The 25,606-nt window shown below is 33.9% G+C and overlaps 1 protein-coding gene across 1 annotated transcript in view; it reads left to right on the top strand.

The window, feature by feature from the left end:
• Positions 1–25,606, top strand: part of GRID2 (glutamate ionotropic receptor delta type subunit 2) — a 1,449,169-nt gene that overhangs the window by 1,143,746 nt on the left and 279,817 nt on the right. The gene's annotated exons all lie outside the window — the stretch shown is intronic.

Genomic DNA, 25,606 nt, shown 5'->3' with positions numbered 1-25,606 from the left:
ATTTCCTGACAGACACCTAGTTTGCTTCCAACTCTTGGCTATTGTAAATTGTGCTGCTTTGAACATTGGGGTGCATATGTTCTTTGGGATTGGTGTTTTAGGGTTCTTAGGATACAATCCCAGCAGTGGAATTGCTGGGTCAAAGGGCAGGTCCAATTTTGGTTTTCTGAGAAAATTCCATACTGTTTTCCATAATGGTTGTACCAGTCTGCAATCCCGCAAACAGTGGACCAGAGTCCCCTTTTCCCCACACCCTCTCCAACATTTGTTGTTTATTGCTTTGTTTATGATAGCCATTCTCACCGGTGTAAAGTGGTATCTCATTGTGGTTTTAATTTGCATCTCTCTGATAGCTAGTGATATTGAGTATCTTTTCATGTGTCTCTGGATCCTCTGTATGTCCTCCTTGCAGAAGTGTCTCTTCAAGTCCTTTCTCCATTTTTTAATTGGGTTATTTGTCTTCTTAGAGTGAAGTCGTGTGAGTTCTTTGTATATTTTGGAGATTAAACCTTTGTCTGAGGTATCATTGGCAAATATGTTTTCCCATACAGTTGGTTGTCTTTTTATTTTAATGCTGTTTTTTTTAGCTGGGCAGAAGCTTTTTATTTTGATGAGATCCCATTTGTTTATTCTTTCCTTTATAGTCCTTGCTCTAGGGGACATATCAGTAAAAATGTTGCTGCGTAAAATATATGATATTTTCCTATAATAAGTTTTTTATTCAACTAGATATAAAAAACTATAAGAACACTTTTTTCCTGTGTAAGCACATCATTATCACACAGGATTTATAATAAATTATGTATCATACAACATGACCAAAGATTAAACAAATTAATGAACCCAAATTGAATATAATTATAAGTTTTGACTGGGGATGCTTCTATTTATATTAAGTACTTTGGGGCTCTGTTTCATTTGAAAAAAATGTCTATTTACATTCTCTGCTCAGTTTATTAAAAAAGTTCTTTTTCTATTGAATTGTCTAAGTTCTTTATAGGTTTTGAATATTAGCCCCTTATGTGAGTTGCAAATATTTTCTCCCCTTCAGTAGGTTGCTTTTTTCATTTTCTTGATGGTTTTCTTTTCTTTGCAGAAGTTTTTTTTAATTACTATTTTTTAATTTTGTTTTATTGTTCTTCAAGTACAGTTGTCTCCATTTCTCCCCACCACTTCCCCCAGCCCCAGACATCCTCACCTCTCTTCCCTCATTCCAACTGCCCCTGGTTTTGTTGGTTTCGTCCATGTGTCCTTCATAGTTGTTCTTGAAATCCCTTCCATACTTCCTACCCCTTTATCCTCTCCCACCTCCCCTTTGTTTACTGTCAGATTGTTCTTAATTTCAATGTCTCTGGTTATATTTTGCTTGTTTGTTTTGTTAATTAGGTTCCACTTAAAGGTGAAATCATATGGTATTTGTCTTTCACTGCCTGTCTTATTTCACTTAGCATAATACTCTCAGTTCCAGCCATACTGTTGCAAAGGGTAGGAGCTCGTTCTTTCTTTCTGCTGCATAGTATTCCGTCCTGTAAATGTACCATAGTTTTTTTGTCCATTCATTTACTAATGGGCTCTTAGGTTGCTTCCACCACTTGCAGAAGTCTTTTGTTCCTTGTTTTCTGGTTTTTCAACATTCAATGTCATTTTGTATTAGTTTTATGCGTACAGTATAGTGTTTAGAAAATTATATACTTTACAAAGTGATCCCTCTGGCATATCAAGTACTCACCTGGCACCATGCATAGTTATTAGAATATCATTGACTATATTCCCTATGCTGTACTTCACATCCCCATGATGATTTTGTAACTACCAATTTGTGGTTCTGAATCCCTTCTCCTTTTAGCCCAGTCTTCCAACCTCCCTCCCCTCTGGCAACCATCAGTCTGCTCTCTGTGCAGAAGGGTTTTGGTTTGATGTTGTCCCACTTGTTTATTTTCCCTCTGCTTTAGGTGTCAGATCCAAAAAAAATAATCTCTAAGACCAATGTCAAGGTGCTCATCGCCTATATGTCCCTTTAGGAATTTTATGTTACATTCAAGTCTTTAATCTATTTAAGTTAATTTTTGTGTATGGTATAAGATAGTGTTTCCATTTCATTCTTTTGCAATGTCAAAAATTATTTGATTTTAGATTATATTATAAAACTAAACACAACCTTTTCTACTATTTAAATGTAACCTATGTTAAATACTACACTAAATTTCTTATTTAATTGATAGAATGCCTTTAAACTTAAGAGGATTGCTAAACTATGGTTTCATTATTAACACATATATAACACTTACATTGTAAATACCTTTGAAATATAATATAATTCATAGGAAAATTATAAATAATATAGTTTGATATATGATTCCATTATTTTATATTATTGCAGTCCTGGAATATATACCAGACATAAAGTTAATTTTAAGGTGAATATCACAATAACTAGTAAAATTTGTGACTTTGAGCTGAGAAAAATCAAAGCATATTATAATATTCTGAGTTAAATTTAAGGAATATGCCAATCCAGTATTTAAAATGTTGTCTCTAAATTAAAACCATTTTTGGTATTATTTGATCAATATTAATAACTTTAAAAATTGTATTACATTATTAAAATTATTAAAGAGGTATAAAAGGCATTTGGATATTTTTCTAAATATTATTTTAACACATTTTTGCTGAAAAAAATTACCAATTTTCTAAAGCAGCAATCATTTGTTGCTTGGAATAGAATTTTTTAAGATGCCTATATTGTAAACAAAGGTGGTTCTAAATTTTTGGCTACTANCTGAGAAAAATCAAAGCATATTATAATATTCTGAGTTAAATTTAAGGAATATGCCAATCCAGTATTTAAAATGTTGTCTCTAAATTAAAACCATCTTTGGTATTATTTGATCAATATTAATAACTTTAAAAATTGTATTACATTATTAAAATTATTAAAGAGGTATAAAAGGAATTTGGATATTTTTCTAAATATTATTTTAACACATTTTTGCTGAAAAAATTACCAATTTTCTAAAGCAGCAATCATTTGTTGCATGGAATAGAATTTTTTAAGATGCCTATATTGTAAACAAAGGTGGTTCTAAATTTTTGGCTACTAAATTTTGAAATAGTATGACTTCTCCATGTAACTAAGTTATTTACAAAGTCATAAGGAATTGTTGATGGCATTCTCTTCTCATGCTAGATCCTTTTTAATATCATGATAGTCTCTTCCTTCTTTCTAAATATAAAATTAATTTTGCTATATCCACAGAGACTGACTGGAAGCACCATATTTCTGTACTATTTTTATACTATTGAAAGAGTTAAGTTAGTCTTCAGTCCTCTGCCTTACATCACCACCCAAGGAGTGTTATAATCCTCTAGAAATGCATTGCCTGGAGTGTGGCACTACTTAATAAATCACTCCATCTTATTTATCTTTCTCTTGACATATATCTAGCAGCAGGAACCATTATCTTGTGACAATGTTAAGTTCTATTGACATTTTCTCTTAATTAACTATACCGCTGGCTACAAATTTTACATTGGGAATAAACTTCCTTTATTTAATGCTATCTTGAATAAAGGAGAGCATTAGGTTTGTCATGCATTCATTACTAAAACAGATATTGGAATAAGGGAAATGTAATTGTTGCTTTTCAGGTAGCCAGTTTATTCTGCTGAGGAAACAACATGCAGAATCTGTTTTTAGAATTGTATCACATTTTTTTTCATTAGACAAATCATTAATTAGGCAACTGCATTTTTAAATTAAATGTCTTAGGGGATACAGGAGATCTCTATCACGTGTCTCAATTCCCCTGCAATACATATCCCTTCAGCTGAGTGTCTTTATGTACACTGTATAAATTCAAACAATTACTTTCAGATTAAACATGTTTTGTGTACCCTAAAACTAAGTGTGTTATGTCCAAATTAAAAATCATTAGTATATTCAACATTTATTAAATGCCTATAATGTGACAGGCACTAACTACTTGAGCTTCCGGGGATATCTGTATGAGTAAAACAAATAGAGATTCAGGCCCTCATGGAGTATATCTTCTAGTGAAGGAAGACAGGGAGCAAAAATAAGCATGGTAAATGAATAAATTACATTGTATGTCAGAACTCAAACACCATTAAAAAAGTAGCTCAGAGTGAGAGGAATTACAAGTGTATGGGGAAGAGTTGCAATTTTCAGTGGACTCATTGAACTTATTCTCCATGAGAATTTTATGTTGGAGCAAAAACCTGGAGGAAAGTAAGGAGTGTGTTGTATAGATATATATCTGGGGTGATGGTGGTCAAGTACAGGGAACTGCTTAGGCAAAGGGCCTTCTTCAAGAGGTCAGAAGAATAGCTGAGTAGCAGGTAAGGTTAGGAGGCCTGTGACTGCAGATGAGATTGACAATGTAGACTTTAGATTCTACTCTGAAAAGATGAAGAATCACTGGAGTGTTTTAAGCAGAAGAGTAGCAGGACAAAAATTTAGACAAATATAAACTGTTACAGAGGGCATTAACCGACAAATTGATCTCTGTTCTGTTTTCAAATTCTCCAGCATAATACATGTTTACAAAGAAAATAGTAGATTATATATATTTTGTAGGGGAATGAATGTTTATCTGTGTAGGTAGGTATACATTGCTTTCAAAATATATCCATCCTTTGAACCTTTAAAAAACCTTAGCTCTAAGATCCAGCCGTACTCCTTTCTACTCAGCAGATCAAGAAAACATGATTATCCACTACAGACAACATATCAACAGTAAGACAAGAGGTACATATTAGTCCAGCTTTATTTGTAGTGACAGCCCCTGAAGAAAACATTCTCTTCTAAGTAGTCTTCCCCAGCTCCCTTGGTTAGGAGGGAACAGAGAGAAGACAAAAAGTTATGGCATTCTCGGTTTACTTCCTTCTCAATCAACTTCCTGTGATTCCTCTGGGAACAATAAATAGTATTTTACATAAATTCATTTATTTTCTTAATGCATGTAATATATATCATGTTTAATATACATATAATTTTTGTCTATACAAACCAAACTGCTAATAATATCTTTCTTTTAGGATAGGATTAAATAAGTCCCTTGTTCCTAAATCATCAGTTATAAGCTTCTCTATAGAAAATTCTTCCTGTAAAGGAATTGAAGTTTTTTTATTACTTTTATTTATATAAAATTTATACCTATCTCCCCTTAACCCCAAAACCTTAAAATCTGCTCACATTGATAGTAACTCTGGACTCTAGCTTCTGTCATGGAAAAATAAATTAATAACATTTTACTTCCAATTTTTCTCAGCAAGACCAGTTCTTTGATTACAAAAATTTCTCGATTTTTAAATTCACAGTTATTTGGTCACAAAAGGCCATCTGGAGTATAAGATTAAATAGACATTAGCTTTAGCCACAGTAAGAATTTGTAAACTCAGCATTTTCCCTCAGAAAACCTTCCTTTGAAAATGATGTGCAGTTTATCCACTGGGGTTGTACTTAATCTCCAATCCAGAGGAAAAACAAGGTCAAATCTTCTGTTGACACCAGGGAATAGTATAACTGGCCCCCCTATAGTTGTTACAAACAGTAGTATAGACCAGTCACACTTTTAAAAAGCTAAATACACTTTTAGAAAATCAAATACAGGAAATGGTTTAGGTTAAAGGGTAAAAATTAAAATGTTCACCCTGATGTTCATTGATTTTTTTTCTTCTGAGCTAGTATTGACCTAATTGACATTCTACAAATGCTGACTTGAATTAGGTTAAGCAAGTTGGAAATTATATTGATGACTTGAATAATTCATTATAAGGATAAGCATTAACACTGATTTTAGGACTAGAAACACATCTTTTAAATAATAATGTGGGATAACAAAGCTGGCCACATGCAGTGTCTAAGGCGGACACTTTGAATTGGATGAGTAACTTTTGTGCTATTAAATTACCTGGAATACATATCTAACTGATGAACCAAAAAAAAAGAATATTTTGGCTGAGAAAGAGTCATTTCTGGCACTAAGAGGCAATTTAACACACATTACACCCAGGAAAGCTTGGAGAATTAACAGTAATTGCAGAGGTCAAACTTGTAAGCTGGCTGTGCTTACTTATTTCACTCCAAGACTTGATTGCAATGCAATTTAAACCTCAAATATGAGACAATCATTGAATTTGGGTAACTTATTAACTGAGAAAATTGTAGATAATTACATAAGCACATATCCAAAGTGTAGATAATTCCATATGCCAAGAAAATACAATTATAAAGTGTTACGAGTTTATAACTCATCATTATATTTATATATTTTTATTTCTCCTTTAGGGGAATATCGCCTCTTGATATGCGATTATAATTGAATATACTCTATAGTACTAATTGATAAAGTTCAGCAAATATTGTATCATGCACAGGTGGCAGAGAGTAACCAAAATAAATGATTTCCAAAAACAAAAAGTTATAAGCTACATTATTTTTTATTGTTTTTTGTTCTTGCTTTTAAGTAGTAAACAGTTCTATAAAATAAGAACTATTTTTCTTTAAAATTACAGATCTTTTAAATTTTAGTCTTTTATTGTTTATGTATATTTTCCTTTTCTTTATGATGTGTTTAAAATGCAGCTCAACATTTAAATATTAAAACAAACCAGAAAACCATGTTTATTAGATGTGCATTTTGTCTAATTTAATGTACAAGTCTTCTGACAATATAATTAAAAATATTTGAAATCAGAGAATTTAAAGGCAGTGAAAAATGAGAAAAGCCATGTAGAATAAAGATATGAATTCACTTTTTAAAAATATAGATTTACTTCTTAAATTGCAACATGTGTCATTAATGAAATAAAATGTAACACATTTTTTAGAAAAAAAATTTAAACGTTATCTTTTCTACTTTCTTTTGCTTTTGTGCAGACGATATTTTGATAATCTTGTTGAAAGGCACCAAAATGGTGAGAAAAATAATGCCACTATCTCCAACTTTTACACTATTTTCTCATTAGTAGGGGATTTTCCTGCCCTGGCTGGTGTAGCTCAGTGGATTGAACATGAGCTGCAAACCAGAGGGTCCCCAGCTGAGTTCCCAGTCAGGGTACATGCCTGTTTTGTGGGCCAGGTCCCAGTATGGGGAGTGGGAAGAGCAACCACGCATTCATAGTTCTCTCCTCCTCTCTCTCCTTCTCTTCCTCTCTTTCTAAAAATAGCAAATAAAATCTTAAAAAATAAAGAAAGGCTTTTTCCAAAAGTGCTGCACTCTATTACTTTCTAGTTCATTTTTAATTCATTATTTACTAAGTTAAAAAAAAAAAACCGAAGTGATGGTAGGAATCCTATACCAGGTCTGAGAAGTTTGGAGACTCAGGTGAAGCTTAGGGGATCCCCCGAGGCAGATCTTTAAGTGCTTTGATCTGGTACCTTTGATCTTCAGTTTGACACATCTGTGCTTATCAAGATGCTTTAGCTGGAAAACGCCTTCTTAACACAGAGCAATGTGAAAATTTAAGCTTGAAACAATTCTCACGGTTGTATTTTTTTCAGGTTTAAGAAGTACTTTATATTCACCAGCTTAAACATTGTCATTTCTTTTTCAAATTTAATATTTTATTCATGCCCATCAAAGCTTTATCACCAAATAGCCTGGTAGAATGTAGCTCTCCACAAGAAGCAGGACACCGTCTCTGCTGCCTTCAGAGAGACAATCAAAATTACAGTGAAAGAGATTGGTTACAATGGACCTTATCCTTGAAAATTGTACAACAGCATTTCATCCGAATAATTAAATGATCTGTACTATTTAGAGATAATATGAAGGATGGTTTGGAAATTATGACAGACTGCTAAAGGAGACCAGCCAAAGTGGTGCTAGCCTGAAGAATATGAACCACCACAACAAGAACAAAATAAAAGTAAGAATAGAAAAAGGAGACCAAAATGAAATAAATCTAACAAGTCTTAGAATACAAGTGGGTGTCATTATACAGAAAGTGTATTAATATATAAATATATAATAAGTTTCATACTCTATATAGTAATTTCTAAATTAAATTAATAATATATCCTGAACATTGATTTATTCCTTTAGGTATTCTTTTGTAGCTTTATTTATCATCTACTTAGAAATCTATATTATATATGTGGATGTACACACACACAGCATGCATATATATATATATATATGTATAAACACACACAAACAAACACACACACATATATATATATGTGTATATATATATAATTTGTATTGTCAAATTGCCTATCATTACATGTCTTTGGTTATCTTATTAAGAAATTATGTGAGATATTCATCTTCTGAGTTCAGTGATATGGATATATATACACTTCTAAAATTTTTAACTTTCAGCCAAACATTTCACCATCCTACGTAGTCACACATTTTTAATAATTAATAGTATATGGATTTCAATACCATTTTAAAGAATTTATTTATAAAAAACACAGTTAACAATATAACATAAAACTAAACTTTACATTATTTCACTAGATATCTAGAACATACTTAAATATATTCAGATGAATAAAATTGCTTGGCCCTAAAGCATGACTACACTACAATACTTAAAACTATATTATTTGGACAAAACAGTTTAGAATCTGCCCTTGTAAACTTAAAAGTTCAGAACACAGACAAATATTAAACTATATGTTAGCTCAACCACTTAAATGTGTATTACTGGTATTTATAAAAGTATAAAATTTTATCATGTAATTCAGTGAGGCAGTTACAAAAATTTAAAATATAGCAACAAAGATCTTTACATACCAAAGTATAAAAGAGGACTATGTTGTTCAAAATGGTAATTGGTGGGGAGAAACATCCAAAAACTCCTTAGAGAAAACCAAATAAAAAGGTAGCTGATCAAAATTTACCTAAATGAGATCATCCTAACATTGTAACTTTTATTTCATTTAAAATATATGAGATATCAAATAATCTTCAGGTTATTATTTCCAGAGTTACCAAAGATTATCAGGCAGAGGAAGACTCTGAAAGGTGCCACATTAAACCACAAAAAATGTCATCCATTGATCAGATTGGATTTCATTTGTCTGCAAGTGTCAACTATTTTATAAAGAATCGTCTAGTCAAACGACTACAATTAATACTGAAACCATTCCCCTGATAATACCTTCACGTAAAAACTGCCCAGTATGTCTGTTAGAATAACACCTCGAATTCTTACACAGTTGTAGGAGTCTCTTGCCTACTGCTATATTGGCATAGAAGAAATTTCTAAGTGTTTGAAACTTGGGAGAAGAAAGGATACATAGTTTTTTTCTATTTTCAGTAAACCTGTGTAGAAATCCAAGTTGAATAAATGTCTTCAGGGAAAGGGAGAACACAAAACTAACTCGCCATTTTGTTTGCATGTAAAACATTGGAAGTTTTATTCACCTGCCTATAACCTGTTGTGTCTAAGGTTATTTAGAAAGTTATTTGTCAAAGTAATTTCAAAAGAAAATTTGTAGCTGTTTACAATTTCAATAGTTGGGGCTTGAAATTGTTTAATGATTCAATTAAAATTATTATGTCACCATTAAAATTAAAAAAATATGTTGGTTGAGATATCTTAAGAGTAAAGTTAAAGTATAGACTCACAGCCCATCTCCCAGAACAAGATTGAGAAAAGATATCTCCACCTATCTATTTCCTCTATTATTTATTATCAGAATCTCTTATCTTTGCAATATCACCTTCCTTTTATCTTCTTGATATATCAAATCAATAGATGATCAGATCATCTATTAATTATCAAGCTTGTGTCTTAAGTTGATATATACTTCCATCTAAGTACCTTAGTCTTAGTAAATTATTTCCAAAACAAAATAATGGGAATTTTTTCCTCTGAGTATTTTGGAAATCTAAACTCTCTTTTTTATTTTGTTTGCTTAAATTTGTCCTCTTTTTTGGCCTGTCAGCCAACAATAAAACCTTATCAGTCTCATCACTGAGGAGTACAAAGGCAGAAAGTGAAGTGGCGATAGGAAATCAGAACCCCTGGTGTAAAAAATGTACATGGAGCAGACACCACAGGTTTCCTGGATTCTCTGATACCTGCCACCCCTATCTATACCCCTGCCTGGTTGTTCCCCTTGCCTGTGTGTCTCTGTGAGCATAAATCATCTTTCCCTATTCTTTTATCTGGACCTTGGCTGAGGAAACCAAACCTTGGTTTGCTAATCATTTCACAAGGCTGTTGTGAAGATGAATAAAAAAATGCTTACAAAACATTTAACTGCAACGCCTGATGCATTAGTAAATCCTCAACAAATAGAGGCTTTTATTATTTTGTTCCTGACATTTCCTTTATAATCTGTTACTTCCTGATTTGGGCTTGAGTTTAATAGGTTTTGTTTGTTTTGCAACTTCATCCTGGTCCCTTTGTTCCCTGACCTCACCCCCTACTTGGTTATACCCATGGTTTTGATTTACCACTTCAGCCCAGCAAGACAAACCTCTTTCCTGATTTTTCCATTGCTTGCCAATTCAACTCAAGTCCCAAGATGCTCAGTGACAAAAGAGACTTTAGATCAAAAATGCCTTCAAAATGTCCTGGGAGTATGTAGAAACTACACCCAAGTAGCACCTTAAAAGAAAAGGAGAAGGTATTTTTTAAGTAATGTCATTAAGCTTCACTTTTAGAATTGTAAAATGCATTCAGCTTAATGTATTTGCATTCACAGACACACAGATATGCAGTTTGTGGTTCACACACATTTGCTTATTCAATCATCAGTGTAGTAAAAATCCCTGTTTATGATATGAATTATTTCATATTCTCTACAGATCTGTCTGTATTTCTTACTGAAATCTATCTGAATAGAGCCCATATGCTATTAAAACGTTTATATTTTATCCCAACACATTTCCTGTAACACCAGCATACCAGAAAGAGTGTAGACTGTAAAAAGAGTAGACTGAAAATCTTGGAAAGAGATTCATGTTTCTCCTCTGCTTTTTAAGATGTCCTCCTAAGAACTTAACCATAAGAACTATGGGAAACAGAAGGGAAAAGTTTAAAATTGGGAAGGCTGAAATTGTTTTTGAAAGCCTAAATTCAAAATGCTAAATGATTCTCCATTTCCCTGTCAAATTGTAAATCTTGTGTTCAATAAATGGGTTAGGATTTGAAACTAAACTGGTTAGCCATGGTTAACAAGTTGCTGTATTTAAATAGTATTTTGGTGCTTTAAAAATTTGCTTTAGATTTAACACCTGGCTCTCTTATCACAATTTCAACTGATTGAGTGTCTACTGACGATGATTAAGTGCCTCATGGAAATCTTGACACGCTTCACATGAGGCCAAGTTTAAGAACTAGTCTCAGCCCTGACTGGAATGGGTCAGTTGGTTGGGCATCATCCTGACAAGCAGAATGTTGCCAGCAAATTCCTGGTCAGGGTTACAGGTTCCGTGCTAGTTGGAGCACATATAAGAGGTAACTGATAAATGTTGCTCTCCTTCTCTTTCTCCTTTCTTCCCCTCTCTCTATAAATTAATAAACAAACAAACAAACAAATAAGTAAATTTTAAAAGAACACATTTCAGAAATTCTAGACATAATTAAAAATTTCACTTTGTGATCTATTTCACTTTTGATTCCTGTTGGCAACTGTTGTTTACCCTTTGAACTTTCATGCCCCTGGGACTGGCAAATGGGATCAATTTTCCTTTGAACAACTGATTGATTTCATGACAAATGGGGTTGAAAATAACACTAGAATTTATATAGTAGTTTTAAATAGTGGCTTAGGCCTTGCTATAATTATTTTAAAACATTAAAACCTCATACATCATTTGAGAGTATCAGGCCTGACTCAACTGCAGCCTGGCTTCACACTGTTTGATAAACGAGTAGTCATCCAGACACTTCCTCCTCCAGTGCTTCTCAGCCCTCATTTCATTGCCAGGTCTGTGGTGACATCAATAGGTAACAAGAAAAATAGTGCAAAATGCAGAAAGAATAATTTTTGGGACCTCCATAAGATGGTATTTGAATGCATTTGAAGAATCACAATATGTTTTCCTTGTTCAGACTATGTATTATGTTGTGTTGGCTTTTTTTTATGAACACAAAGGGATTGCTATCTCTTGCTATACTAAAAATAGAATCACCTAAAGTATCGATCAAGTACTTTATTAAATACCATATATGGTAAAGGTAAGAAAACAAAAGGATGACATATAAATTGATTTTAAACACTGCAAGGCATTCCTGAACAAAGCCTCCTGAAAATTTTCTGAAGATTTGGGGGCTTTGTTAGGATATCTTTCCCCATTTTGAAAAAAATTACTAAAATCTCAAATATGTTAGTGTTTTCATATCAGATAGAAAAAAATTGTATACTATACACTTAACTATTTTACCAAAAATAAGTTTACTTGAACTTATAGAGCAAAATATCTATTAGCATGTCCATGAAAATGCAGTCTTACTTTTACCATTGAAATTTACAAGGGTTCTTTTGATAAATATTGGGAAAAGAAACAGAAAAAAAGGTAAGCAAATACATTTTGTTTGGTTGCAAATAAAACTGATAGGAAAATCAATGAAAATATGTGGTCCTCTAATGCATTATACTTTGTGCTAAAGAATACCATTTATGGTATACTTTAAGTGAACCATTTATGCCATAAAATGTTAATCCATGAATAGTGGATATCTCAGACACTACCGTACTCTAGACACTACCGTACCTTCCAACTAAACAGGTCAACTTGAAACATTTAGAAGCTTCTTTAATTTAAAAAGGCTTTTATTTTTTAATTATGTTTTATTGCTTATATTATTAGAGTTGTCCCAAAGTATCCCCTTTTGCCCACCTCTACCCAGCACCCCACTCCCAGCATCCCCACTCTCTCAGGCAATCCCCACATCATTGTTCAGTCATGTGTATAAATTCTTTGGCTACTCTATTTCCTATGCTCTGCTTTACTACATTCCCATGGCTATTCTGTAACTACTTATTTGTACTTCTTTTTTTTTAAGTTCCAAGGAAATAGTTTTTATTTTATTATTTTTTCTATGTACTTATCATGTGCCCAGAATTGGGCTAGGTACTTTATTTTTTTTAATTTTTTTAATTTAATTATTTTTCAAGTACAGTTTTCTGTCTTTTACTCCCATCCCAGCCACCCCCCATGCTCCCCACCTCCCTCCCCTATCCACCCCCTTAGTTGTTGTCCATGTGTCCTTTATACTAGTTCCTGTAAATCCTTCCCTTTTTTCCCCTGAAATTCCCTCCCCTCTCCCCTCTGGTACTTCTTTTTAAATATTTTATTTATTTATCTTTAGAAGGGAAGGGAAGGAGAAAGGGGGATAATTATCAATGTATGGTTGCCTCTTAATGTATGGTTGCCTCTTGTGTGTCCCGTGCTGGGAACTGGCCTGCAACCCAGGCATGTGCCCTGACTGAGAATCAAACCATGATCTTTGGTTTGCCGGCCCGCGCTCAATCCACTGAGCTACACCAGCCAGGGCCCTATTTTTGTAGTTCTTAATCCCTTCACCTCTTCACCCATTCCCCCACACCCCCTTCTCAACTGACAACCATCAAAACACTCTCCATATCCACGATTCTGTCTCTGTGCTTCTTGTTTGCTTAGATTGTTTTCTAGATTCATTTTTAATAGCTATGTATGTATTGCCATTGCATTGTTCATAGTTTTGATGTTCTTTTTTTACTTAAATAAGTCCCTTTAACATTTCACATAATAATAGTTTGGTGATGATGAACTCCTTTAGTTTTTTCTTGTCTGGGAAGCTCTTTCTCTACTCTCTAATTTTAAATGATAGCTTTGCTGGGTAGAGCAATCTTGGTTGTAGGCCCCTGCTTCATGACTTTGAATATTTCTTGCCAATACTTTCTAGCCTGCAAAGTTTCTTTTGAGAAATCAGCTGACAGTCTCATGGGAACTCCCCTGTAGGTAACTAACTTCTTTTCTCTTGCTGCTTTTAAGATTCTTTCTTTACCTAAAGGTAAACTTTGGCATTTTAATTATGATGTGTCTTGGAGTGGGCCTCTTTGCATCCATCCTGTTTTGGACTCTATGCTTTGTGGATTTTCATGTCTAATTCTTTCACCAAATTAGGGAAGTTTCCTTTCATTATTTTTTCAAATAGATTTCCAATTTCTTACTCTTTCTCTTCTCATTCTGGAACCCCTATAATGTGAATGTTAAGCCAGTTGAAGTTGTCTCAAAGGCTGCTTATACTGTCCTTGTTTTGGGATTCTTTTTTCTTCTGGTTATTCTGATTGGTTGTTTTTTGCTTTCTTATGTTCCAAATCATTGCTGTGCTTTTTGGCTCTATCCACTCTACTGTCACTTTTCTGTAAATTGTTATTTACTTCAATTAGTATATCTTTCATTTCTGACTTGATCTTTTTTATGCTGTTGAGGTCCTTACTAAGTTCCTTGAGCAGTGATAGATTGCTTATCTCCATCTTGTTTAGTTCTTTTGGGGGGAGTTTGACCTATTCTTTCATGCACATGTTTCTTTGTCTGTTAATTTTAGAAGTCTCCCTGTATTTGTTTCTAGGTCTTAGATAGAGCTGCTTTCACTCCCTGTCTTGGTAGTGTGGCCTAATGTAGAAGGTGCCCTGTAAGGTCTAGTGACACAGCCTCCCCTATCACCGAAACTGGATATTCAAGGAGCACTCTTCATGTGGGCTGAGTATACACTTCTCTTGTAGTTGATCATTGATTGCTGTGGCAGGTCAATGGGAGGAATTTACCCAGGCCAGTCAGATGCAAGGACTGGCTGTGACCACTGACCACCAACCCCCACCCTCTGTGGAGGATCCGTTTCATGGGGGCAGGGTGGTGGTGTTATGATATTGTCTATAGCTGTCCACTGGGTACACAGGCTCTGTGGTTTTTCAGGGTGGTGCAGAGCAAGGTCAGCCCCTACCTTTGTCTTTTCCAGGCCACCCTACATGAGCAATAAAGTAATCTGAGATGCCTGCTACTTGTTGTAGGCTTGGAGATTTCCAGGCAAAGCCAAGCTGTGAATCTAGGCTGGCTGCTGTTAGTGCTAAGCCTAGGATCACTTAGCAAGAGATACAGGGGCTGGGGGCTCACTGAGGCAGGCTGTTGCTCATTTGATAGGATTTAGGAAGTTGTGAAGCATGAGGCAAGACCAGCCATTCATATGGAAAAGTGCTTGGGTGGGCCTGTAAGTTGGGTGGGGTGGAGTCTCAGGGATCTCCATGATTTGGCCAGCAGTGTTGGTCAGGTTGATGGAGTCTCAGATATAATACCCACCTCCCAGCTCAGTGGCTTTGTGTGGAGAAGTTTCAGAAAAGGGACACTGATCTCTTTCCACCTTTCTGTCTGGAGAGCTCCATCCCCCAGCTCTAACCTTGATGCTAGACACTTTAGCTTCTCCCTGCATGTCAGTGGTGCTTTTCAAGCTGCTACCCTGGTGCTGGAGCTCAAAGGGAGTGAGTCTGAGTAAGTCTATGTATGGGTTCCTTAAGGAGTACTGCTTGGGACTCTGGAAGTTTCTTCCACTGAGTCAATCCTTGCTGGTTTTTGTAGCTGGAAGTTATAGAGACTTATCTTCCTGGCACCTGGACCCTGGGGTGGGGGATTTGGTGTGGGGCTGGGACTCTTCATTCCTGAGATATTTATTCCGAATTTCTATCCACCACAAGTGGATGTGGGACCTGCCTATTCTGCATCTGAACCCCTCCTACCAGTCTAGATGGATGTGGTTTCTTTAATTCCGTAGTTGTCAGACTTCCATTCAACTTGATTTCTGATGGTTCTGAGTGATGGTTGTTCTCTGTTTTAGTTGCAATTTTTATGTGGCTGTGTGAGGAATGGAGTTGTGTTTACCTATGCTGTTATCTGACTGGAAATCCCCTCATAACTTACAAAAATAGAAAGGGTTTTCTAGCCCTGGCTTGTGTAGCTCAGTGAATTGAGCGTGGGCCAGCGAACCAGAGTATTGTAGTTCGATTCCCAGTCAGGGCACATGCCTGGGTTGCAGGCCAGTTCCCAGCAGGGGACACACGAGTGGCAACCATACATTGATATTTCTCTCCCTGTCTCCTTCCCTTCCCCTCTAAAGATAAATAAATAAAATCTTTTTAAAAAATAGAAAGGATTTTCTAATTTCAATGTAAGTTCAGAATCTTTAAAAGAGGACATTTACCAATTCAAGACGAGTTAACTAGTTTCATAAAAAAAGTACTTTGCTAATTAGTGTTCTGAAAAATTTATTCATCTGCCTTAAAAGAGTTTATGTATATCAAGTTACTCTTAATAAATATAGTGTAATTAATTTATTCTATGACCATATTTCCAGTGTAATTGAACACCAAGCAGTTAATACAGGAGAAAAAATAGTGTTGGTTAAATGATACCTAGGGAAAGATTTGCAGCAATTATGTCTAAATACCACCACTGACACTATCCTTGGAGAAATAAGAATTAACCAGTTCACAGTGGGGACTAGTGGTAAACGCTGTGTGTGTTGCGCATCCACATGTTCTTAAAGTTGCAGTTAAGGGACCTTCTACTTCAATACAGCTCCTTTCAAAGGCGTTCAAGAAAAATGCAATGAATTGATTTTAACAAATCACTGAATTTAAGCTGGTTAAGAGGGCAGTATATCTAAGCAAGTAGAAAGGGCGAGAAAAAGGTGATAGGGTAAATAAATCTTAGATAGATCTCCTTTTGTGACTACAGATTTAATAAAGGAAGGAAGCCCAAAAAGTAGGAGAGTAGAATGTTTGAAACTGACATTGTAGAGGGGGTGAAGTTTTTGTTAATAAAGATTGTGTTTGTTAATATACGTATAAAAGTCATACCATTTGTGGTAGAAAATAATTATAATATCAGTATTATATAAATGAAACAACATTAATAATTTTAATTAGCTTCAGTTGCCTGCCAAAGGGAATATGAAATTTGCTTTCCATTTATAAACATAAATTCATAATCTTAATGAGACTTGGTATAACCAAATTGAGACTTTGTTCATGCTATAATAAAATAATGCTGAGACATAATTGTAAATGAAACAACTTCCTCAACACAGCACAATATGATTTGATGTTATTTCTCTCTACCACCTAAAGCCTCTGTTATACCAATGATAGGCCACATTAGAGAAACCTGCCCTACCTTACACATGGGTTCAGATAGTGGACCTACTAGCCTGTAGCAAATGGGAAGCCATAGATGTAGCTCACATGCCCTTCCTTATCCTTCTGCTTTCTCCTCCATAACAGTAAATGAGTAAATAAAACATTTACAAATCTTGTCACATTCACTCAATTTGGCTTTCTGTAAATGAGCTTCAAAGACTAGGTTAGTATATAAAGACTGACATACCTTAAGCATTTAGAAGATATTTACATTCTATCCCATTTTTAAATGTAGATCACTAACCTGGAATGACAAATTTGTAACACTTCACTTCTTCATATTTTCTAAATTATTTATTTTGTAAGTGTGAAACATTGTAATATTTATTGGCACACCAAATGACCACCTTAATTGAAAATATTTAATCACCTCTAATACTGGAAATCTTTGATTTGCTATTAGTTTTTAGCCATTTTCCTGGTAACCTGGTTCCAATAAGGATCCGACTCTTCTTTTTTAAATGTTTTATTTATTTATTTTTAAAGAGAGGGGAAGGGAGGGAGAAAGAAAAGGAGAGAAACATCAGTGTGTGGTTGCCTCTCATATGGCTCCCACTGGGGTCCTTGCCTGCAACCAGGCTTGTGCCCTGACTGGGAATTGAACCAGCAACCCTTTGGTTCACAGCCCTCAAAGGATCCAACTCCTGAAAAAATAATGTTTATGCAGAAAAGTAATAATTTTTGTCCTCTTTTTAATCATAATCCATAAGAGTTTCAGAGTCTCAAATTATATAATAAATATTTTGTGAGTTCGTAAACATATGAAAAACTGATGTACTAACAGCCAAACTGTAGAATTTTAAACAATTAATTAATTTTTATATTTTCAGGCAAACAGAAAGATGCATATATACTCACACAAAGTAAGACTTAGAGCAACAAACTGTTGCTGGATTCAGATGAATTTATCAAGTTTCACAATCTTGCTTGAGGGCAACACATTATTTTATTTCTTTAACAACTTTTGTAAGCAAGGTAATATATACTGTAGTAGCAAGGTTGACATATTTTTGATATGGCAAACTAGTCACATCAAAATACAAAACTGTGTAGAAACATTTTCCTTACATTAGAGGGGTCACTTTGGAAAATATAAATTTCATATGCTTCTACAGAGCGATATCAGGGGGCTTCACACTCACCAGGCACAACCAGAATTGAAATACCCATTCCTGGTCTCAGGCCTTTGCACACACGATGGGTCAGGAATTGCCAGCCTAATTTCTGCCATGCCTTAACAAAGTGGGGTAGTGTTTTAAATTTACCAGATAATTTCTTGTCTTTTACTTGACTGTCTCCTCTAGCATCCTGAACTATGAAAAGACTTTTTTTTCAGATGTGCACATAAAGAAAAGAGAACAAAACACAATGGTCTTTGTTAACCTCACCTTTCTCTCTGTTTTTTAATTTTATTTTGTTTTACTAATAGGAAATTATTATTTACATATAGAAAAATGCATAAAAGTTAAAGGTGCAACTCAATAAATTACCAGCAATAGATCACCTGTGCAATTACTACCTCGGGAAAGCTAGAACATTCCCAATGACACAGCACCCATTGCCCCATCTCAACTGTGATTCTCTAAACCCAAAGATAACTACTCAGAGAATATAAGCACTACTATTCATGTTGCCTGTTTTTGTAAAACTATCACACAGTGTGCATTCTTTTATTCAACATTTAGTTGTAAAATCCATTTACGGTGTTACATACAAATGAAATCTGTTCATTTTCATTGCTGTATAGTGTTCTTCTATATATGAATATACCATAATATATTTATACATTTTACTCTTAGGGTACCTATCTAAGAAGTAGAATTGCTGAGTCTTAAGTAGAATTGCTGAGTCTTTGCATATGATAGTTTGCAAAAATGCGATCAAATTGTTTATCAAAGTAAACCAATAAACTTACAATCTCAACAACAGGATACAGCATTTTGTGATCTCCACATCCTTGGCAACACTTTCTATTGTCTATTTCCTTGTTTTAATCATTCTGGTGGCTAAGAAGTGGTGTTACATTTTTCTTAGTTTGTGTATCTTTGATCACCAATGAGATTGCCACCTTCTTTACATATTTATTGGCTTCTTGGTTATTTTTTATGAAGTCTCTTGCCCATTTTTCTGATTATTGTCTATTTTATAGAGGTTATTAATATATATTGCTGATTCTTATTAGAAATCTGTACTTCAAGTATCATTTATGTGGCTTGTATTTTTACTCACTTAATGGTGTCTTTTGAACTATTAATTATTACTATAATGAAATTTATCAATCTTTCGTGCTAATGCATTTTTTGCTCTGTTCAAGAATCCTTGTGGGTATAATGGATATGTTACTTTACATTAATTTCTAGAAGTTTTATTATTTGTATTTTATATTTATAAGGCATTTGGTATTGATTTTTGTATAAGACATTTATTTTTCACGTATATTTAAATTGACTTAGTAGTGCTTATTGAAGAGACCTCTCACTCTGTAGTACTGCAGTGACAACAGGGCATAAATCAAGTGTTAAGATACACATGGATCATTTTCTTTGATTTGATCTAAAGCTACAGTCAGCGAAAACCAGTCGTTTTCTTCTTAGAGATTGTTTTGTCTATTTTTGTCCTTTTGCAATTTTATAAAAATTTTACGTTTAGCTTCTCTCTCTTTCTCTCTCTGAGCTTTCTTTCTCACTCTTCACACACACAAAAAAACCTGAAGCTCCTGTGAACCAGAGGATCGCGGTTCGATTCCCAGTCAGGGCAAATGCCTGGGTTGCAGGCAGGTTCCCTGCAGGCCAACTCCCAGCAGGGGATGCACAAAAGGCAACCATACATTGATGTTTCTCTTCCTCTCTCCTTCCCCTCTAATAAATAAAATATAAAAAAANTTTCTTTCTCACTCTTCACACACACAAAAAAACCTGAAGCTCCTGTGCACCAGAGGATCGCGGTTGGATTCCCAGTCAGGGCAAATGCCTGGGTTGCAGGCAGGTTCCCTGCAGGCCAACTCCCAGCAGGGGATGCACAAAAGGCAACCATACATTGATGTTTCTCTCCCTCTCTCCTTCCCCTCTAATAAATAAAATATAAAAAAAAATTATCACAATTTTAAAAAAAAAACCTGAAGCTATAAATCAACTAGAGAAGAATTTATATCTTTATATTACTGAGTCTCTCAATCAAGAACCATGATGCATTTGCTCATTTATTTAATCTTTTTTTTATTTCACTCAAGTTTTATAGACTTTCATGTAGAGGTCTTTCACATCTTTATTCTTAGGCATTTTATACTTTAGTTACAAATAATATAATTTTTAATTTCACTTATTCAGACGTTGCTGGTATATACATATCTGATTAATTTTTTAACATCGTACTATAGTAAAGTGATAAATAACTTAACATTAGTAATTTATTCTATATTCTTTTGGATTTTCTATATACATATTCAAATCATCTTTAATTCATAATTTTTATCTTATTCTTTCCAGTTTTTAACTATTTTAAATTATATGTAGTCTTCTTGAACCACATTGTTTAGCACCTTCATTTAAATACAAGTGGTAACAACTTGTAGCCCTTAGACAGCCTTTAAAAATACTTATCTTATTAATGAATATGATGGTTGCTGTAGGTTTCTGAAAATACTGTTGTGAGACTTAAAATTGTTCTTTTACTTCTATTTGCTTATTTATTTCTAGGTTTTTTATTTTTATTTTTAAGACTGCCTTTTGACTTTTATTTGTGCTTTTTCTGCATGTATCAAGATGATTATAGGGTTTTATTCCTTTGCATTGTTAATATAGTAAATTCCAGTGGATGAATTTTGAATGGCAAAGCAACCATTTATTTCATATAATAAATCCATCATGCTTATTTATTTGTTGCAACTTTCACTTTGCTAATTTATTTTAAGTCTTTTCTATCTACAATCATATGAAATTTGTAGGCCTGTAATTTTCCTTTCTTAAAATGATCTTTCAAGTTTTGTTATCAAAGTTGTGCTTTCTCTATAAAATGCATGGAGTAATGTGTAAAATTAGAGTTAATTTTACTGAAATATATGTTAGATTTTTCCAGTAAAGCCACTGGCCTTGAATTTTTTAATGGGTAAATTTTAACTGTGGATTCAAAGTCTTTAAAATTTGTAAGATTATTTAAATTTTCTTTTCTTTTGGTGGCAATTTTTATAAAAATTGGGCCACATCATCTCAATTTTTAAATAATTGGCATAAAATTGTACTAAGAACTTTCATTTTTTACCCTTCTAGTGTTTGTAAAATCTGTAACAAAGTGTCCTTTTTATTCCTATTATTGTCTTTTGCCTTTATTTATTTTCATGATCAATGTTAATAGCTTTTAATAGGACTTTTCAAATGACCAAACTCTGTTAGATCAACTATCGTTTTTGTATTTTTGTCTATTTTATTAATTTTTGCTCTTATATTTATTCTTTTCTAGCTTCTATGTTCTTCAGGTTGGCCTTGAATTTTTAAACTTGAAATTTATGAGCTCATTCATTTTCAGCCTTTTTCTCTTATACATTACAGGCTATGAATTTTCCTCTAAATACAAATTCAGTGGAATTCCATTAGCTATTAAAACATAAAATTTTGGTATGGAGTATTTTTATTATTATCAAGTTCAAAATATTTTTATTTCTCTTGTATTTTTCTTTAACCTGTATCTTAATAGACTTGTGATTATTGATAACTAAGCATATGAGGATTTTCTGGTCTTCTTAGTCCTATTTCCACTTAGCATGCTCTGGCCTTAATTTTTATAGCCACTTAACCTTTGAAAGCTTCCAAAAGCATTGTTCAGCTTCTTAGTCTCCTGGCTTCCTCATGTTAAATTGGCCTTTATCCCTCTGGGAAAGTAGTTCTAAATATCAGATCATATTTTATGGGTTACTTTTTCCTTCAAGATCTTGGTCTTCTAAATTTTAACTGCCTCTTTAGCTCTCAAGTGCATTATATATTTAATTTTTCTAGTTGCTGCCAGTAGGAGGATTGTCTAGAATTATCAAAATTAGAAGCCAAGATTCCCATTACTTCCAGAATCTGATTTCTAAATGCAGATAAAATTATCATTTTTTTAGATTCTACAAGAATATTGTAATTACTCAAAGTGTAAATTACATGACATGGGTGCAGGGTGAAGAAAACTCAGTAAATATTCTTCCATATGAGTGATAATAACTGTATTAAAGATTGAAACTTTATGAAACAAACTTTACAGTCATTAATTTTTTGTTCCACTTTTCTTATTCATATTAACATCTTTTAGTTTTCAGCTATCATCTTGTCCATATTTTATTTTTTCGATTAGTTATTTTATTTAGAAAGTTACCATGTAGATTTAAAAGTATTTTCTTTTGCTTTTATCTTTTAAAAGTTGTGTGAATATTTGCTTTGAAGAAGAGAGTATCTGAAATGCATTATAACTGCTTTTGAAAAATGTGCATCAGATGTCAGTGGTTAGCCTGTTATGAGTATATTACATCAGGAAAACAGCCCAGGAGATAACCAAAGTGCATGCATATTTGGGCTACATTGTAAATTTAGGTATTACACAATAAGAAATAATGATTGTCATAAAAATCAGATATTATAATTAATCAAGTCCTGTTAAGTCACTCACATATTGATGGACTTGGGAAAATCTAATATAATATCTCTAATTTATTTTTCTTATTAGCATAGACTAATTTCCTTTATTTATTTATTTATTTGTTTATTTATTTATTTATTTTTATTTATTTATTTTTTAAATATATTTTATTGATTATACCATTACAGTTGTTGTTCTATTGCCCCCTTCATTCCCCTCCACCCTGCACACCCCCTCCCCCACCACTCCCCCCCTTTAGTTTATGATCACGTGCCTCAACTTCTTTATATTCTATATTTCCCCTACTATTCTTGCCCTCCCCCCTATCTATTTTCTACCTACTGTCTATGCTATTTTCTGTACCTTCTCCACCCTTCTCCTCCTCCTACCCCCCTGTTGCTAACCCTCCATGTGTTCTTCATTTCTATGGTTCCACTTCTGATCTAGCTGTCCTCTAGGTTTGGTTTTGTTTTACGTGTGGTTGTTAATAACTGTGAGTTTGCTGTCCTTTCACTGTTCATATTTTCCATCTTCTTTTTCTTATATAAGTCCCTTTAACATTTCATATAATAAGGGCTTGGTGATGATGAACTCCTTGAACTTGACCTTATCTGAGAAGCACTTTATCTGTCCTTCCATTCTAAATGAAAGCTTTGCTGGATAAAGCAATCTTGGCTGTAGGTCTTTGGATTTCATGACTTGGAATACTTCTTTCTAGCCCCTTCTTGCCTGTAAGGTCTCTTTTGAGAAATCAGCTGACAGTCTGATGGGAACTCCTTTGTAGGTGACTGTCCCCTTATCTCTTGCTGCTTCTAGGATTCTCTCTTTCATTTTAATCTTGGCTAATGTAATTATGGTGAGCCTTGGTGTGTTCCTTCTTGGGTCCAACTTCTTTGGGACTCTCTGGGCTTCCTGGATTTCCCGGAAGTCTATTTCCTTTACCAGACTGGGGAAGTTTTCCTTTATTATTTGTTCAAATAAGTTTTCCACTCATGGCTGTTTCTTTTCCCCTTCTGGTATCCCTATAATTCGGATGTTGGGACGTTTAAAGATGTCCTGGAGGTTCCTAAGCATCTCCTCATTTTTTTGAATTCTTGTTTCTTTATTCTTTTCTGATGGGATGTTTCGTTCTTCCTTCTGGTCCACTCCCTTGATTTGAGTCCCAGTTTCCTTTCCATCGCTATTGGTTTCCTGTGCATTTCCCTTCATTTCAATCAGTTTAGCCTTCATATGTTCCTTTAATCTGTGACTATAATCAACCAGTTCTGTGAGCATCCTGATCATCAGTATTTTGAACTGTGCATCTGAGAGGTTCGCTATTTCTCAGTGGCTTAGAGTTATCAGCTCTGGGGCTTTGAGTTCTTCTTGAGCCATATTTTGGACTGTTCATGCCTGTTATGTATGAGGAGGATATTTCTTTTATTTAGACTATTAATTTCATATAAAACATATATTCATTCAACAAATATTTACCTACTAAATACGGGACAGAAATTGTTTGTATATCAGAATCTATATTATAAGGAAGAAAAATAAAAATATACAAGATGTGATCAATTATAATTTTTAAAAGAGACAAGAAGATTGAGAGTGTGAGGTTGTAGGGAGTTACTTTCAATATAATGGTAATAAAGTGTTTGTGGAGAAGTATCATCTGAGCAAAAACTTCAATAAGCTAAAGGGAAATGCCATTTGTAAATCATATAGAGAATTCCTGATATAAAAAAATTGCAAGTGCAAGGGCCCTAGGACAGAAACCATTGTAGAAGAAATTGTAAGAAGTTTATCAAGAGAGTGGGATGAGATAAGGTCCTGAAGTTTACCTGATATTAGGACTTGTAGGCACTGATATGTTCAATAGAAATTTGGGATTTTTTTTTCTAAGAATGATGGGCATCACTTGAAGTTTTGATCAGGAGAATATTGGAATCTCATTCTCATTTTTAAAGTGTACCATGGTGATAGAATTAGGATTGGTAGTGCCCAGGACGTAAACAGGTAAGCCATGTGAGTGGTTCAGCAGTACAGTCAAAGAAGGGGAGATAGCAGTGGGAGTGATGAGATGACATAGAATTTTATGTAGTTTGAAGGTGAATGTGACTGACCTTGTTCCTGGATGGGCTATCACTGGATTTGAAAATTCCTAAGTATCTGATCTGAGAAATAAAGTGAAGACTGTTGTAACTCCCTGAGAAAAGTGTGGACCAGGGTGTTAATTTAGGAGTAAAAACAAAGTGTCTTGCTTTAAATGTGGTAAGTCTGAAATGCCCATTAGATTTCAAGTGGAAATCATGTAGATTTGTCTATAGATTTCTAGAGAGAGTGGAGCTTGAAATATAAACCTGAGAGTTATCGAAGTATACTGTGGGTGATATTCAAACTCAGGGAATTTGAGATTAGCTAGAGTGGAGATGTGGACAGAAAAGAGAAGCAACCTAGAGACCAAGTCCAAGGGCACGCCAACATTCAAAACATGGAGAGGAAGATTCCCCAAGATTGTAAAAAGTAGCTAGTCAATCAGGAAAACAAAACATGTGTGATGATGCTAAAGCCAACGGTAATATATGTGATCCCAAGGTCATTACTAACCTGTGATTCTAGAGAACTTAACAAAAAAGCCTTCAATATTACTTATTGAACTAGAAATATGAAAAAGTTGTATTAAACAGAAGCATAATAACAATGCTTTCACTTAACTAGTGAATAATTAAGCCCTTGCAAATAAAATGTATATCTCTGGTTATAATAAGACCATAATTAATTTTAGGGTTGAACAAAAGGTGGAAGAAATATTATTTAAATACATTATACTATTCTTTTTGACTGGGTGTCACA

This window comes from Sturnira hondurensis, unplaced genomic scaffold (assembly GCF_014824575.4).
Source record: "Sturnira hondurensis isolate 20B ecotype Veracruz unplaced genomic scaffold, ASM1482457v3 Scaffold0004998, whole genome shotgun sequence".
Lineage (NCBI taxonomy): Eukaryota > Metazoa > Chordata > Mammalia > Chiroptera > Phyllostomidae > Sturnira > Sturnira hondurensis.
This window is presented reverse-complemented; position numbering and strand designations above follow the sequence as displayed.